Genomic DNA, 19,332 nt, shown 5'->3' on the forward strand with positions numbered 1-19,332 from the left:
AGATTAAAAGATATTACTTAATACTTAAATTAGTTATAATAAATTTAATTTTTTTTTTTTACTTATCTTTCTTTTATATTTATCTTTTATAATATATATTATAAATATTAATCTTAATAAAATACTTTATATATATAAATCTTTTTAAGATTTCTAAAAGTAATAATAATAAATAATTATTCTTAATAGTTATTTTATTAAACTCTTAATAATCAATATAAATTTATAGCGAGTTATTTAATTTTTTAATAAATAGTATTAGCGAGTTAATTTAATTAATTAAAAATTAAATTTATTTTCTTTTAAATATAATATTTAGATAATCTTTAATCGTTATAAATTTATTATATAATATATTATAAATTAAATTATTTTTAAGTAGTTTATTAGATAATAGATTAATTAGATATTTAATCTAATTATATATATTAAGACTATTAAATAACTCTTCTAAAAAAATATTTAATAGATTTTTAAATTATTTAAATATATTAGAGTTATTTAACTATATAATATTATATTATATAATTTTATTATAATTATTTTTATTACTTTTAAATAAAATCTAATATAAAAATATAATAAACGCTTATTTTAAATTATATATAATTACTATATTAGCTAATAATATAAATTACTCTATATTTACTATTATAATATTTATTTATTTCTTATTATTTATAAAAAGATCGCGATAAATTTAAAATTACTCGCGTTAATAAATATTTAAATTAATACTATAAATTTAAGAGAAACTAAAAATAAGATTATATTTTTATATATTTATAATATACGCCTTTAAGATTTACTCTTATTTTCTTTTTTAATTATCTATAAAATTAAAGATTAGATTATATTTTCTATATAAGAATATTTAATAATTATTAATAATATATATTATTATTAACGCGTATTTAAGTTTAAAAATCTATATCTTTTTAATAAAAGATTATAATATAAAGATTTTCTTATTATCGATATCTATTAAAACTATTATCTTATACTTTTTATTTAATATAATAGTTTTATCTCTTAATAATAGAGAGTAAAATTATTATTTAATTAGTAATATATTTAATATTATAGTAATAAATATTAAACTTTATCTTTTTTGTTATTTAATTTATAATTATATACTTTATTATTTATAATATAATTTAAATATTTAATCGAATTCTTATAATATTCTAATTATTTATAATTAGTATATATAAAAGAATAAGATAGAATTAAATTAGAAAATCTTAAATTTATATATATAGTTAATTATAAATTTAGAATTACTACGCTCTTTAATTAGACTAGCTAAATTATCGCGAGTAAATAAATTAGCGTCCGCAATTATTAAAATCTCGTCCTTCCGCGCCTCCCTTATTAAATTATAGATATACGTTATTTATAATAATAATAACTTTTTTATTCTCTATTGAAATTTTGAAATTTCTTTTTTAAATTCTGAAGCGCTATTTGGGATTTCCGAATTTTTAAGAATTTTAAAAATTTGTCTTATAATCATTAAAGCGCAAGGAATTCAAATATCGCTCATCAAAGTTCGCTCACCAAAGATCGCTCACCTATTTACTCGATAGCCCATCAGGCTCTAATTAAAAAAATGACTATAAATTTAATTCATAGGCCTTTACTCGTTATAATATTATATTTTAATAAAAGATATTTTAAACTTAATATAAGAGTCGTTATCTTTAAATTTAATTTATTTAAACTTTTAATCTTATAATATTAATAAAAATAAATTCTTCTTTTAATCTTATTATAGAGGTCTATATCGAAAGTTCTATACTCGTACTAGTATAGTCTTAATTCTACTTTCGAAAAGCGGCTCTATAGAGGGGAAGTCTAGAAATATCTTTTTATAGCGTATAAATGAGACTTTAGATACTTCTCTTAGCTTAATAGAGATAGTAAGCTCCGAAATCTAGCTAGGGCTAGATACGATTTCGAAGAACTTTAGACGTATTATTTAGATAATCCTTTAGATAAGACGTTATTCGAAGTCTAAGTATAAGAGTCTTAGCGAGTATAGAACTTTCGATATAGACCTCTATAGTTCTTTATATATTATTTCTTAAACTTTATATACTATTAATTTTTATTTTAATTATTTATTTTATCGCTAAAGCGAGTTTTATCTAGAGTAAAAAGCTCTTTTATTTTTTATAATATTTATTTTATATTTTAATATTATTATAATAATATTAGTATATATAAAAGAATAAGATAGAATTAAGCTTGAAAATCTTGAATTTATATATGTAATCAATTATTAATTTAGATTCGCTACGCTCTTTGATTAGATCGACTAAGTTATCGCGGGTAAATAAATTAGCGTCCGCAATTATCAAAATCTCGCCCTTCCGCGCTCTCCCTTATTAAAAAAATAGGTGTATATTATTGACATATAGAATACCTTTTTTGTTTTCTATTAAAATTTTGAGATTTTTTTTTTAAATTATAGAACGAAATATGGGCTTTTAGATAAAAAAAGAATTTCTAAATTTAGTCTTATAATTATTAAAGCGCAAGGAATTCAGATATCGTTTATTAAAGTTCGCCCACTAAAGTTCGCTCGACAGCCGGATAGCTCTAATAAAAAAATAGATACACATTATTTGATTTTAGAATAACTTTTTTATTTTCTATTAAAATTTTGAGATTTTTTTTTTAAATTATAGAACGAAGTATATGCTTTTAGAACTCTTTTTTTTTTCTTAAATTTAGTCTTATAATTATTCAAGCGTAAGGAATTCAGATATCGCTCATCAAAGTTCGCTTATTAAAGATCGCTTACCTATTTACTCGATAGCCCTAATTAAAAAAAATGATTATGAATTTAATTTATAGGCCTTTACTCGTAATATAGATAATAGATTAAGTAATCTTTTTTATAGCTTCTAAAGAAATTTTCTCTATTACTCTATTTTATAAATCTTTTATATATTCTAAATTAATTATATAATAATTTTATTATAATTAAAATATAATAAAATAATTATTAAAGCTAGCTATCGATTATATATCTCTTATAATTATTTTAATTAATTAATATTTTATATTATAAGATTTAATAGCTAGATTATAAATTTAATTTAAATATTATCTCTTATATTCTTTCTAAATAAATTTCTTAATATTATATAATATCGTATTTCTAATATTTCTCTAAATCTATTTTTTAATATTTATTAAGAGAGTAGAAGTTTAGCGAATCTTTTCTTTATCTATATAAAAATTAATATAAAATATTAAAATAATAAAATTATTATAGTTTTAAAGAAATATAATTATTAAATTATAATTATTAAGATATTATATATTAGATATTATAATAATATTTATTTTTTTATAACTTAAATTATAATAGTAATTATCGCTATATTTATAGTAATATTCTTATATATTCTATATATTAATTAATTTAAATTTTTTAATAATTAATTATTTCTTAATATTAAGCTCTAAAAGTTAATAGTATTAAATTTAAATTAAATTTATAAAATAAAGATTTTTATTTATAGACTAAGAGTTATTAGATATAATATTTTAATATTATTAGAATTTTTATTAATATTAGAATTAATATTAGAATTATTTAATTATATAATAAATATATTTTAATAAAAGTTATTTATTAAGTTAAAAATATTATAAATTAATTATAATAAGATATTTCTACTTTATAAATTAATAGAATTAACTCGCGAGTTACTTATTATAACTAAATTAAATAACTTTATATAAATAAAATTATTAGAATTATAAGATAATAAGATTTTTTTTAATAAAATTATATAGTAATTATATAATTATAAGATTTAGATATATAGTTAATAGAATAAATAGATTAATTATTAAATAAATTAATAATTAAAAAAAGAAGAAGAAGAAAGAGAACTCGCTAGTATTTAAGACTTTATTAAATATATTAAATATTCGCTCTAGTTACGTAGCTTATAGTCTAATAAGCGGCGTAAGCGAGCTTATTAATTCGCTTTAAGTACTTCTACTCTTATACTTAATTTAAAAAAGAAAGAAAGATAAGATTAGATTATTCTTCGTATTTAATAAAAAGATATATAAAAATTTTAAAATATTTAAGTAGATATTTATTATTATATTTATATTAGAATATTATAATTAAAAAATATCGCTTATTATAAAGATTAATATTTTTAATATAAATATAAATAATATATTTAATTAATTAAGCGAGAATAAATAATAATATTTTATTATATTTTTTAATTATAAACTTATAAATTTAAAAGCGTTAAGTCTTACTAAGATATATATAATAAAAGACTTTATATAATTATATTAAATTTTAAAAATTAAAAATATTATTTATAAATTAATAAGTCCTCTATTTATATAATTTTAAATTATAATAATTTATATTATTTTATAATAATTAAAGAGCTTAATATAAAATAGATTCGCTAAATTAAGAAACTAATTAAAATTAATTTTATAATTAAATATTATAAAAGAAAATTTAACTCTATAAATATATTATTAAGAAGATTTAATATTATTAAATTAAATAATAGCGAGAATAATAATAATAATTTTCTCTTTATCTTATAAATAAAGCTTTATAATTAAAAATATTAATTTAATCTATAAAAATATAAAAATATATTTATTATAATTAAATTTATAGCGTTAATAAAGTAATTAAATATTATTATTATTATAAATATCTAAATTATTAACTTAAATAAGAGAGTATTTAATAAATAAATATATATTTTAAATATTATAATATTATCTTAATTTTTAATTTATTAAATCTTAAAATCGAAGAGATCTTATTTAAAATTATAAAAATTAATAATAATATAACTACTTAAATTATAATATAAAAATATTTTTATTATAAATAAGAAATAGCGCTAAAAATACGCTATTAAATAGAATAAATTTTCGAAATAAAGAGTTAATAAGAATAAATACTAGTCGAAAAGATATAATATAATATAGAATATTAATCTATTATACTATACTCTAATATAATATAAATTATTAAGATTTATATAATCTTATATCTAATATAATATAAGATCTTAGCGATATATACTACGATATAATATATCTATAAGATTATATTATAATATAATATATATATAAGATATTTCGATTAGAATTTCTATATTTAAAAGTAATTATTTTAATTATTATTCTAATTAACGACTACGCTAAATTAATAAGATATAAAATTAAATATAATTATATTTTATTACTTTATATATATAAAAGAAAGCGAGCTATATCTATTAATAATAAGAAAAACTTATCTTTCTTTAATATTAGCTACGCGAAATCTATTAATACTTTATAATTAAAGTCGTTAACGATAATTTTATATATTTATTATATATTTTCGATATCGCTATTTAATATAAAATTATATATATTATAATTATAGTCTTTTTATTAAATCGTTAATTTAAGAAAGTTAATATATTTTTTAATATTCTTTTAAAAGTATTATAGCTTAATATAATAAGCTATATTTCTTTAAGCTATCTTCTCGCGATATATATAAAAAAAGATTAAATATAGAAAGTATATAAAAGTATATTTAATAATTCTAAAATAAATTAATAATATCTATAATAATAATTAGAATTAAGAATTAAATATACTTAAATAAGAGATAACTTTATAATACTCGTATAATAGCGATAATAATAATTAAAATTAAAATATTAATTTAGATAGCGTAACTTTTATAATAGACTTTTTATTATTATATATTAAATTAATTATATATAAATAAAGATCTATAATTCTATCTTTTAGATATAATTACGCTTAATATTTTAAGATTTTTATAATAATTTAATACTTATTAGCTAGCGCGTTAATATTATTATATCTAAATTATAATAGCGTTTATTATTAAGTTCTATATTATACTCTTAAATAGCTTAAAAGATAAGATCTATTTAATTATTAGCGCGTATAATAAGATTATTTTTAATACTTATATCTTATTTAATTTTAATATTATCTATTTTCTCTTAATTCGAGCTTTTATCTTTATTTATATATATAATAATTTACGCGATAAGTAAAACTTTAGACTTCTTTATAATTACGCTCGTGTACTTTTTTTATATAATATTATTAAAATATAAGTCTATTAAAATAATAATTAGAATTAGAAGTTCTTTATCGCTTATCTTATCTAATCTATTTAAAAGTTTACTTCTATTTTAATAATAATATATTAATATATTTAACTTTATACTTTTTAATAATTATAATATAATTAATAGTTAAGATATCGATTTTCTTTACTTTTTTAATTAATTTCTTTTTAAATATAAATATTTTTATTTCCTATCGCGATCTCTTAGTATTTTTATTTTAATTAAATTTATTCTTTACTTTTTATTTTAGTTAAGAGCTTAATCGTCGCTTAATTAAGCTATATTAAGACTCTTTAATATCGCTATTATTATTAATATTTAATATTTATTATAGTAAATTATTAGACTTAATCTCTTCTATTTTAATCGCTATAAAAAAATAAATTAATTGATATATATAAAGAAATTAAAGAACTTATATAAATATTTACGAATATTAAGCTATTCTTAATTTTAATTAAAGCTTATTTTATTAAAAAGTATATTAATTCTAATAAATATCGATATTAGAAATAAAGAGAATATATATTATATACTATTTTAAGTATATTATTATAGAGTTTAATTTAAAAAATAATTATTTCTATAAAGATAGTAAGACTTAAAGAAAATAAAATAAAAATAAAATATATAAAAATTTTAATAAGTTATAATAAGTTAACGCTAGCTAAATTAAATAAAAATAATTACTTATTAACTCGCTCTCTTAAATCTTTTATTTTTTAATCTATATAAATTATAATAATAATTATAATTATTATAGAAATAGTTAAGATTATATTAAATAATAGCGCTTAATAAACGTAATTCGCTTAAATTTAAATCTTTAAAATTAAAGATAAAGTATTTTATTAATATTTAATTTAAGCTAAATAATATAAAGTAATCTAATAATTTAATACGCGTAATAGATATCTAAGCTTTTTTTTTCTTTAAAACTTTCTTTTTTATATTAATTCTTCTTATTATAAAATTATCTTCTTTATATATTAAAGTTTTATTTAAGTAATCTAATATTATTATAATAATATTAAAAATATAACGTAATCGTTAACTTATATATTTATTTTTATCTTTTAATAACTTTAAATTAATATATAGATAAATCGCGTAAAGAGCTTAACTTATATACGCTTAATCTATTATTAATAGCTCTTTAAAAAAGTTAATACTATTTTAGAATATTAAATATAATATTAAAATAAAGAGTTTATTAGATATTATCGCCGCTTTAATTACTATTATCGTTATTTTAATAGATATTATCTCTACTTTAATAAATATCGCTTTTATTTTAATAGTATTAAAGCGTTAATAGAAATTAGATAATATATTCTTTTAATTATTATTATATTTATTATATATAACTAACGCGAGCTATAGCTTAAGCTTTACGCGAGATCTATTATTATTAAAAATCGACTAATTTTATAATTTTAAAGCTTCTCTTTTAATATTTAGTTTATTAAATTATACTTAATTAAGATCTATTAAAGCGCTATTATATTTAAAGATTTATTTTTAAAATATTATATAAGATAATAAAAGTCTTTCTAATTTATTAGTTTAAAAGTAAATTTTCTATTATTACGCTTTATAATTAGCTTTAATAATTCTTATTTAAATAGATATTTATCTTTATATAATATATAGAAAGCGAGTTATATTATAAAAAAAATTTTAAATCTTATAATTATTTTAATTAAGTCGTTTAAAGTAAAAAAAAGAGTATATTTATCTTTAATTATTAAATTAATTAATTATTATATATATAATTATAAAATATAATTATATATTATTAATTACTCTAATAATTATAAGAAGTATAAAAGAAATAAAATTAAATAATTAAATATTTATAAACTTTTCTCTTCTAAATATTTATTTTAATTTAGAGTTTAATCGCTATTTAATTAAAAAAAAGATAAGATATAGAAAGTATATAAAAGTATATTTAATAATTCTAAAATGAATTATACTTAAATAAGAGATAGTTTTATATTATCTATATAATAGTAAGAGTAATAATTAAGATTAAAATATTAATCTAGATAGCGTAGATTTTATAATAAACTTTTTATTACTATATATTAAATTAATTATATATTAATAAAGATTTATAATTTTATCTTCTAAATATAATTATATTTAATATTTTAAGATTTTTATAATAGCTTAATATTTATTAATTAATATATTAATATTATTATATTTAAGCTATAATAGAGCTTATTATTAAATTCTATATCGCGCTTTTAAATAGTTTAAAAAATAAAGTCTATTTAATTATTAGCGCGTATAATAAAATTATTCTTAATATTTATATCTTATTTAGCTTCGATATTATCTATACTCTTATAATCTAAACTCTTATCTTTATCTATATATATAATAATTTATATAAAAAGCGAAACTCTAGACTTTCTCTAAATTACGCTTACGTATTTTTTTATATATAATACTATTAAAATATAAATTTATTAGAATAATAACTAGACTTAGAAATTACTTATCGCTTATCTATTATATTTTATTTAATTTACTTAAAAGTTTATTTTTATTTTAATTATAATATATTAATATATTTAATTTTACGCTTATTATAGATTATAGTATAATTAATAACTAAAATATTAACTTTCTTTATTTTCTTAACTAATTTCTTCTTAGACTTAAATATATTTATTCGCTATCGTAATTTCTTAATATTTTTATTTTTATTAAGTTTATCTATATTATATAATAAGACGAGATAGAATAAAATTTTAAATATCTAATACTATCTTATTTCGAATTAAGATTTTAATAAAATAGAGTAAAATTAAAATAGAATTTTTCTTTTAAAGTAATAAGAGTATTTTATTATCCCGCTAAGTCTATTAATTAAATAAAAGTTTATATATTATTTTTATATAAATATCTAATCGCGTATTAAATAATATTTTATTATTTAAGACTTTTAAATATAATCTAGCTAAGAAAAGAATCTATTATATTAAAAATTAAAAATTATAATATATATTTTTATAGCGATAGAGAATTCTAATTATCTTTCTAATTATCGTTATTTAAAGATAATTATAATAATAAAAAATATTTATATTTATATTTTTAATTTAGAATTAGAATTATATAACTAGTTTATTAAGATTTTAAATTTAAATAATTTATATCTTTATAGAGATACTTAGATCGCTTAAATATATTAATAATATTTTTATATATTAATTTAATACTAATAAACTTAAAAGTCTCTTATATCTCTTCACTTATCTTATTAGATATAAATCTATATTTTACTATATTATAATTCTTAGATTATTATTTAATCGATTTTAATAGCGATATTTATTCTTTTTTATTCTTAAGCGTCTATACTATATAGTTTCTAAGAACTATATATTCTATTTTAATAAAAAATATATATAAAAGAGAAAGATAGTAAATTTTCTTAAACTTTATAATTGAAAATAATTAATAAATAAGTTTAATATAAGTAAAATTAGTATATAAATAATAAGTTTATTTAAATATAGATTAGAATATTAAAATTAAAATTAATATAGAAAAAAATTTACGTTAATAAATATTATTTTAGTAATTCTTTTTTAAGAAATTTTTTATAAATTATATAAGACTCCCACGTAATAAGAATAGATTTTCTTATAAAAATCTATTATATCTTTAAAAATTCCTAGATATTTAATCTTCTTTCTAATAAATTTAATTATAATTTATTATACTCGTTATTATAGTAAGAAGATATCGATAAATATTTTAATCTTTTATATTTATATCTTTTCTATTAATATTATTAAAAAATCTATATTTTTTAAAAGAAATTAAGAATTTTTAAATCGCTTAATCTTTTAATTAATAATATTTAATTATATATTAATAATTATATCTTTATCTTCTTTCTTTATATCGAGCTACTTATTACGCTCTATATTAATATTCTTAATAAAATCTAAAATTAAAATTATATCTAGCGAATTTAATTATTTATAAAATTTATTATCTTTAATATAATATATAAAATATTATATATAAATACTAGTTATAATATTAGAAAAATATTAGAATAATTATAATAATAATTAGAATTTATAATAAATATATTAGTTATATATAACACGTTTAATAATTCTCTCTTTTATTTTCTTCTTTTTTTTAGAAATAATTATTTAATATTTAAAGAAAATTAAAAGTTTTTTTTAGCTATAAGTTTCGCTATTATATCTATATTATTCTATTTTCTTAAGATTATTCTTAATAATTTATATATATTTAAACTTATTAAATACTAGCGCGACTTTATTATATTCTTATTTTTAAAATATTTATCTATTATTTTTTATATCTTACTATTACTTAAGCTTTTAATTTATTTTTATTTTTTTAAAAATAATATAATAGAGCGAATTAAAGCTATTATCTTTATTAATAATATTAACTTTTATAATATTAAGAAATAATAAAAAGTATATAAATTTACTTACTTAATTAAATTCTTACTTAAAATAATTATAATAATAATTTTTATATAAAAAGCTTATTATAAAATATTAAAGAATATATTATAAAGAGTATATTAGTATTATAATAGAAATAATAAAAAAATTTAAATAGAATTATATTACTATAGAAGATAATATAATTAAATTTTTTTTTAGAAAAAACTAGAGTATAAGAAAATTTAAAAATACGTTAATAAAAAAATAGGCTAGTTTACTAGCGCGTTTTCGCGTTTTTTTGAAATTTTATTTATAAAAATATCTAATACTAATTTTTAATATTATAAAATCGAATTTTAGTCGAATTTTTTTAAATTTAATAATCTAATTAGAATAATTAAGAATTATTATCGATAATAAACTTTTTATAGCTTTTATATAATAATAAATATTTATTTTAAGCTTCTAAGAATCTAGATCTAAGAATTCTATAAGATAAATTTATCTTTTTTAAAATTTTATTTTACGCTTTCGATTTATTATATATATTTTCTTTTTTAAAAAATTATTAGAAAGATAATTAGAATATTAATTAGATCGCTTACTTTTATTACGAGCGTACTCTATATCTCTCTTAATATATTATTTAGTTCTATAATCTATTAGAGTCTAGCGTATCTTAATAGAGATATCTATTATTATTTAATATCTTTTATCTATATAGTTATTCGATATCTAGTTATCTTATTTAATATATCTATATTAATACTATATCTATATCGATTCTAATACTATAACTAGATTATTTTAATTACTATATTCGAATTAATAGATAAATTTAAGAAATCTATTAGTAGAGGCTTTAGTAAGATATTAAGTTAAGCTATTATATTTCTAAGTAAATTTATTATATAGATAATACGTTATAAAGAGTATTTATTAAGATAGTATAATAGTCTTATAACTAGTTAGAGAAATAAAGTAATTATTAAATTAGTTTATTTATACGACTAATAAATTTAAAGAAATTATTACTTAATTTAATAATTATATAATTAACTCTTTAAGCGAAGTAAAAGTATTTAAAAGAATAATATTTAGATTATCTATAGTTTTCATAATAGTCTAAACGATTTATAAATTAGAGAAAAAAGTTATAAAATATTAATTTTTTTTTTATATAATACTATTTTTCGAATTTGCCATAAAGTCTTATAAAAGGTATTATAAGAAATTTTTCTATTCTCTTCTTTACTTAGTATTTATAATATTAAAGACTCGAGAGAAATAATATAACTCTCTTTTTTTTTATTTTAAAATTATTATAAATTTCGAATATATAATTAAGTAAGATAAATTAAGTTAGTAACCTTTTTATTTAGATATTCGATTATTAATAATTCTTACTATCTAACGATATAGTAGAGAATCTTAAAATTATTATAAACTTTTAATAGATCGTTAATATCGACTAACTACGCTATTAAGTTAATAAGAAATCTAATTAATTTCTTACTATACTTCGTAATCTCCGCTATTAATAAGATTAATTTCGAGATATAGCTAAGTAGTATATCGATTTTAAGATTAAGAAGAATAAGATAGTAAATTAATTAGAGAAGATTTAATAACGCTTAAAGTAAGTTAGTATTAAGATTGAGAAGTTATAAGAATATAATAGAGAGCTTTAATAATAGCTAATAGTAATGTAATTAGATATATTTAAAGATTTATAAATTACTTCTAAGATAAAAGCGTTAATCTTATTAAAGCTCGTCTAAGTTCTACTTTTTATTTATAGAAAAGAGAAATCTATTAAGTTATTAAATTCTCTCTTCTTTATTAATAGTAAGAATCTCGTATAAGAGAATTAATTAATTAAAATGAAGAAAAAGTTATTAGATAATAAGAATTACTATCTTATCGAGATATCTTAAATTATTTATTTTCTATTATATATAGATAAGAAAGCGATCTTTTATATTTTAAATAGAAAATATAAAGATATTATAAATTTCTATATATTAATTAGCGAGGTTATAAACTAGCTAACTAAGATTTATAAAGAGATAAATTATTATAAAAAAATAAGATATAATTATAATTCTTTTTAATAGATAATTTAATTCTTTAATAGATTTTATATAAAACTCGTTAAACTAAGTTCTATACTTAACTATAATAAAATCTATCTAAGAAATAATTTAGATATTAAGCTATAAATATATACTTAACTTTATTTTATTTTTATAGTTCTTTCTAATTATAAATTTATACTTCTAAGAAATATTAAGAAATATCTTATAAATAATAATAATTTATAGCGTATAGACTATAAATAATATCTAACTCTAGTCGTTAATAAAATAATTTTTAAAATTATTATAACTTAAATAAGAAAGATAGTTATCGCTATAATCGAGAATTATATATCTTTCGCTATTATATCGAGTACTTATACTTTAAATATCTTTTAAAATATATTAAAGACGATAATTAATATAGATTTAAGAAATTTAATATATTTTAATTATAGAAAGATAGATTATATAAGATATAATTATTTAATATAGAAATAAACTAACGCTAATAAGAAGGCCTTATAAGAGATAAGAATTTACGAACTTATTATTAATAAAGAATATAAGATAAATCTATTAATCGACGCTTATAAAGTCTTCGAGAATTTGGGAAATAAATAGCCTCTATTAAAGTTATAATAAGGAGTATCTATAATATATATCTATTATTAAATACTCTTAATAATTCTTTAATATATTATTCTTTTAGAATAGAAGTTACGCTATCGTTATAAGAATAAAAATATTTACTTTAAAATACTCTTATTAATAATAGATATATTAGAATATATATAGTTATTAATAAATCTCTAATTTATAGAGTTTACGAAGAATTACTATTAAAATCGATCTTACTATTAAAATTTAAATCTCTAAAGAATTACGATAATTAGATCGCGAAGAAGTCTATTATTTATTATTTACTTTCGATAATAATAGTAAATAGCTATCGAGAGAGAATATATTTTATATTTATCGCCCCTCTTATATATAATATAATTTTAAGAAAACTATAAATAAATAAATATAAAGTGTTTCTCGATATAATGAAGAATAAGATTCTTTTTATATTAGATCGCTATAATTATAACGATAACGAGATCTTAATAGCGGAGAATCTCGCTATCTTATTAAATTTGAAATTAAAATCCTTTATTTTATAGGTTATTTTAAGAAAGAAATCTTTCTTCTAGCTCGTATATAACGACGACTTAAACTTTACTATCGACTTAAATATCTTTAACGAAATAACTAATAAAAAGAGGTTTATATCTACTTCTAGAGATATAAGATAAAAATAAGATATAAACTTATAATCTATTAATATCGCTAAAATTAATATTATATTATATTATTAGTTAGCGCGTAATAAGAGAAATTAACTATTTATTCTTATTATAAACGAGATCTATAACTCGTTATTAAAGAAGTTATCTTCTCGAAAGAAATTATATAATTCTCGTATATTAATTAATAAGTTATATTCTTATAACTTAGAAAAGAAATATAAGAGATATTATAGATCGAATTACTCTATTTAAATTAGCGCTATTAAAATCGTTAGCTTTAAAAATATTAAATAAAAACTTTTCATCGAATATTATAACTATTTAGATATCTTCGATAGAGAAAAGATAAACGAACTATTATTATATCGTTTTTATAATTATAAATTAAAATTTATAAATATCGATATCGTTAAACTATCGAAGAGTTAAGTCTATTTTATATTAGAATATAAGTTAAAATAGATTAAAAAGTATTTAAATAAGTACTTAAAAAAGGGCTTTATAATATCTAGTTATACTTCGTTTATATTCTCTATCTTATTTATTAAGAAATTAAATAAAGGCTTACACTTTTATATAAACTATCGAAGACTAAACGTTATTACTAAGAGAAATTAATATTTAATTTTATTAATAGACGAGATTCTCGCGAGAATTTAGAGCTATAAATATCTTACTCGATTAAATATTATAGTTATATTTAATAAATTATATATATACCTCGATAGTATTCTATTTAAATATGTAAACGACTTCTATTAAGTCTATCTTAATAATATTCTTATTTATAATTAATTAAGAAAGAAATATATATTATATATCTAAAAGATTTTTTAAAAGTTATAGGAGATCGAATTATAGATAGATATTCTTAAATACGAGTTTTATATTTAAGAGATAAAGTTTTTAAATCTTCTTATCTTAATTAACGATCTTTATATAAATTTTATTAAAATTTAAACTATTATTAAATAATTTATCTTTATTAATTTAAAGAAGATATAAATCTTTATTAGCTTTTATAACTTTTATTATTAATTTATAAGAGATTTCTGAAAGATTATAAAATTAATAGTAAAATTTATAGTTAAGAAAGTAATATTTAATTAATTATCGACTTATTAGAAAGTCTTTTATTTACTTAAGATAGTTATTATAAAAGCTTTAATTCTATATTATTTTAATAGATCGAAAAATATTATACTCGAAATAGACTTCTCGAATTATATTAATAATAATATTCTATTTTAGTATAATAACGAAGAAATCTTATACTTAATAGCTTTTTATAATAAAAATCTTACTTTAACTAAATTTAACTATTAGATCTATAATAAGAAATTACTAATTATTATTCGCTATCTAAAATATTAATATTTCTATTAAGATCTTTATAGACTATAAGAGCTTAATATACTTTATTAAAAAAAGAGATTTAAGTTATTATTAGACTCGCTATTTAAATATACTATTCGAATTTAATATTAAAATTATCTATCGTCTAAGACCTTAGAATATAAAGATTATTATATTTATATATATAGTTGATTTTAAATTAAATAGTTTTAAGAATAAACGCTTAAAGTAGTAATATTAGATAATACTTATATCTAATTATTTAAAACTTAATAATAAAGATATTAGAATATATATAATTAATAACTCTATCTTTTATAGAATAGTCTAAGAAAATAAGACTAATAAGTTTTATAATAAGATTTATAAGATAATTATAAAAGATAAAAATAAACTTCGCGAAGTTATACTTAATAGATACTCTATAGAGAATAAGATACTCTATTATAAGAACTACTTATAAATATTAGAGAGTCTATTTATCGACGTTATTCGCGAAGTATATAATTAACTCTTATATAAATACTTTAATATAGTCTATATCTATAAGCTACTTAAATAAAAATACTATTAATAAGATATAAGAGCTATCGTTATTACTTATATCTGAAATTACTATATTTATTATAGATTTAAAATCTCTTATAATTAAGAATATAGTCTACTATAATCTCTACTAATTTCTTAAAAGTAGTAATAGAATATCTCGATAGACTTTATAATAGATTTACTTATATTCGATAGATATAATATTATTTAAATAACAATAGATTAACTTACTAAGAAATACTACTACGTTATATACTCTAATATAAATAAAGAAATTACGATCGAAAAGACGATTAATATATTACTTAAGAAGATCTTTCGCTTATATAATCTATTAGCGTCGATAATTTTAAATAAAGACCTTTAATTTATATCGATAATATAAAAGACTTTCTATAAACGACTTAGAATTAAGACTAAGTTATTAATAGTCTTTTATCTTAAAATCGATAAATAGATTAAACGAGTTAATTAGAATATAAAACGTTACTTTTAAACGTATTATAATTATATATAAGACGATTAATTTAGATAATTATCTATTATCGAGTTTATCGATAATAATACTACTTTCGTAGCTATAGATATCTTATTATTCTTTATAAATAAGAGCTTTTATTCTTAAATAAGTTTTAGCTTAGATATTATCGACTATAATATTACTTATAAGCGCTTTAACGCTATCTAAGTAAAGAATATTATCGAGTATATATAGTAGATCTTTAATTATATTTAAAGTAATATAAATTATATTTAAAAGATTATAATAATCTAGATTAATAAGTAATATTAGAAGATTACTTTTAAAGTAGATAATATAATCTTTCTTAGTAGTAAGAATATTACTTTAAATTAATCGTTATAAAAATTAAATAATAAGAGATATAGTTTATTTAAAGTAATATAACAGAGTTTTCGCTTAATTAATCCGCACCCGCGTTATAGTTCTAAGATTATTATTTATTTTTTATTATTATTTTATAATTACTTAATAAAATAACTTTAAATTTAAGATATAGGTTAATTAGATAGTAAAGTATATCTACTAGCTATAAAATTTATTATTATCTTATTAATTCTTCACGCGTTTTATTCGATTATATAACTTCCCATATTATTAGCCTACTCTTTTTATATCTAAATTCTATTATTTATCGTCTTAAGTCTTAATCGTACTCTTCTTAATCTTAAGTATATATAATCTCTTTAAGACTTTTCGCTTTAAATAGTATTAGTATAGCTTAATTTAATTTAAATTAAAGAAGTTTACTAGTTATAAAAGAATTATAAGATATAAGATTTTAAGAAGTTTCTTTTATTATTACGTATTATAACTAAAAGCACCGTCTTAAATTAGAAAACACTCGCCATACTTAGTAATTATCTTATAAATAAATAAAATTAATCGAGGTAATAGAATATATATCTAATATTGATATTAATCGATCTCTTTTTTAGTATTCTTATTTCTCTTAAGTAGTATATCCTTAGACTTTAAAACGCGTTTAAGACGTCGACTTAGAGATTTTCTAGCTTACTTCGTTAAAAAATACTTCTAAATAATCTATTATTAAATTAGATACTCGAAGTTTTAACTATTAAGATCCTTCTAGATATAATATCTTTCTAAAGCGAATTCTTTAATAAATATAAAGCTTAGATTATATATTTTCGAAGTATAATAGTTTTAAAATATTATTTCTATATAATTATAATATCGTATATCTATATAATTCTAGTAATATATCTTCTTAAAAAGTCGTATAATTTAAATTTACTCTCGAGATTCTTTAACGCGAATTAATATCTCGTTATTATAAATTACTATATATTTCTTATCTCGTAGTCTCTTTAGCTAATTAATAGCGAATTGTAAATATTTTTACTTCTATTCTAAAGATAGTGAAAACTTATATCGAGAAGAATATCGTTTATAGTCGACTTTAGAGAATACTATATTAATAATTATTATAAAGGCTATATATCCCACCTTACGGATAATTATTATTTAAAGCTTACGATGCTAAAATCGATTTTTGGTAGTATATCTAATAAGATATTATAGAAGTCGTTTATTAATTATTAGAGGTCGTTCAAACTATAAATATCGTTAATATATCTCTAAAGAAAGTAAATCGATATTTTCTTTCTCCGCCTCAGAGACGCGTTTCTTAGTATTTCGAATCGTTTTTTCGTTATATTTATAGACCTTAGCTATCTAACGATTTAATATATTATTAAGATTACTAAGAACTATTAATATACCCTTTTTAAAATCTAAAAGATTAGTTTTATTCTTAATATATTCTATAATAATATAAGTATTAAAGATATTTTAATAGAAATTCGCGATTTTTCGCGTTTCGCGGCTACGAATTAATTAAGCGAAAACTCTATTATAGATCTTATAAAAATCTCTTATCGCTTAAAGTTCTTAATAAGTATAAAGATTTATAATATCTTTTATCTTAATCTCTTAAGTCTTATATCGATAAACCTCTTATCTAGATAGATTAATTCTCTATCGAAGTATATTATTATCGAAGGTTAAATCGAATAGATAATAAAGAAGATTATCGCTTTTAAATTTATTAATAATCGTCTTAAATATAGAATAAAATAAGAGAGTCTCGATAAAGATCTTAAATAATATAACTCGAATAATAGCGAATTCGAAAATTATTAAGATATAATTAACGATTTCTATAAATAATATTTATAAGTAGTTTACTAGTATTAAATATCTTAGATATCGCGTTTTTAAACGAATTAAAATCGTTCGATATTTTATAACGACTTTATTTTTTATATTCATAAATCGATTTCTTAGACTTATATTATATTATAATAATCTTATATTAAATCTATTAAATTAGCTTCTCTATCTAATATAATTCTTAATATATTTCGAGATTATATTAGATTATACGCGAATCTTACTATCGCCGTCGCTGAGTATAATCGATATCGACTAGATAACTTATTACGAAGAGACTTACGCCAAAATAATTTAATAATATATACTGGGGCGCGGGCTTCCCAGTAGTGAAAAGCTTGTCGAGTACTAATTTTTAACTGTTTAATTCTTAGTGAGACTCTCTAAAACCCCTCGAACCCTTCGGGGGCTCTTTAAGGGCTCTCCGTCTCCGAGGGCTTCTATCGAAGAGACTGTTAAAGCAAGCTCGAAATTTGATTATTTTAATAATATTTGATTGATTTCGAGCTTACTTTAATAGCTCCTTCGATAGAAGCCCTCGAAGACAAAGAGCTCTTAAAGAGCTTCGAAGGGTTTAAGAGATTTTAAGGGGTCTAACTCTAAGAATCGAGAGAGATAGTTAATATTAGAGGTTTTCAGAGTAACTTTTTTCCGCGTGAAATCGTCGGAGTCTCGAAGTTTCAGTGATTCGCCATCAAAATCTGATAG

The sequence above is a fragment of the Letharia lupina genome, assembly GCF_014066315.1.
Source record: "Letharia lupina isolate WasteWater1 chromosome Unknown contig_15, whole genome shotgun sequence".
Lineage (NCBI taxonomy): Eukaryota > Fungi > Ascomycota > Lecanoromycetes > Lecanorales > Parmeliaceae > Letharia > Letharia lupina.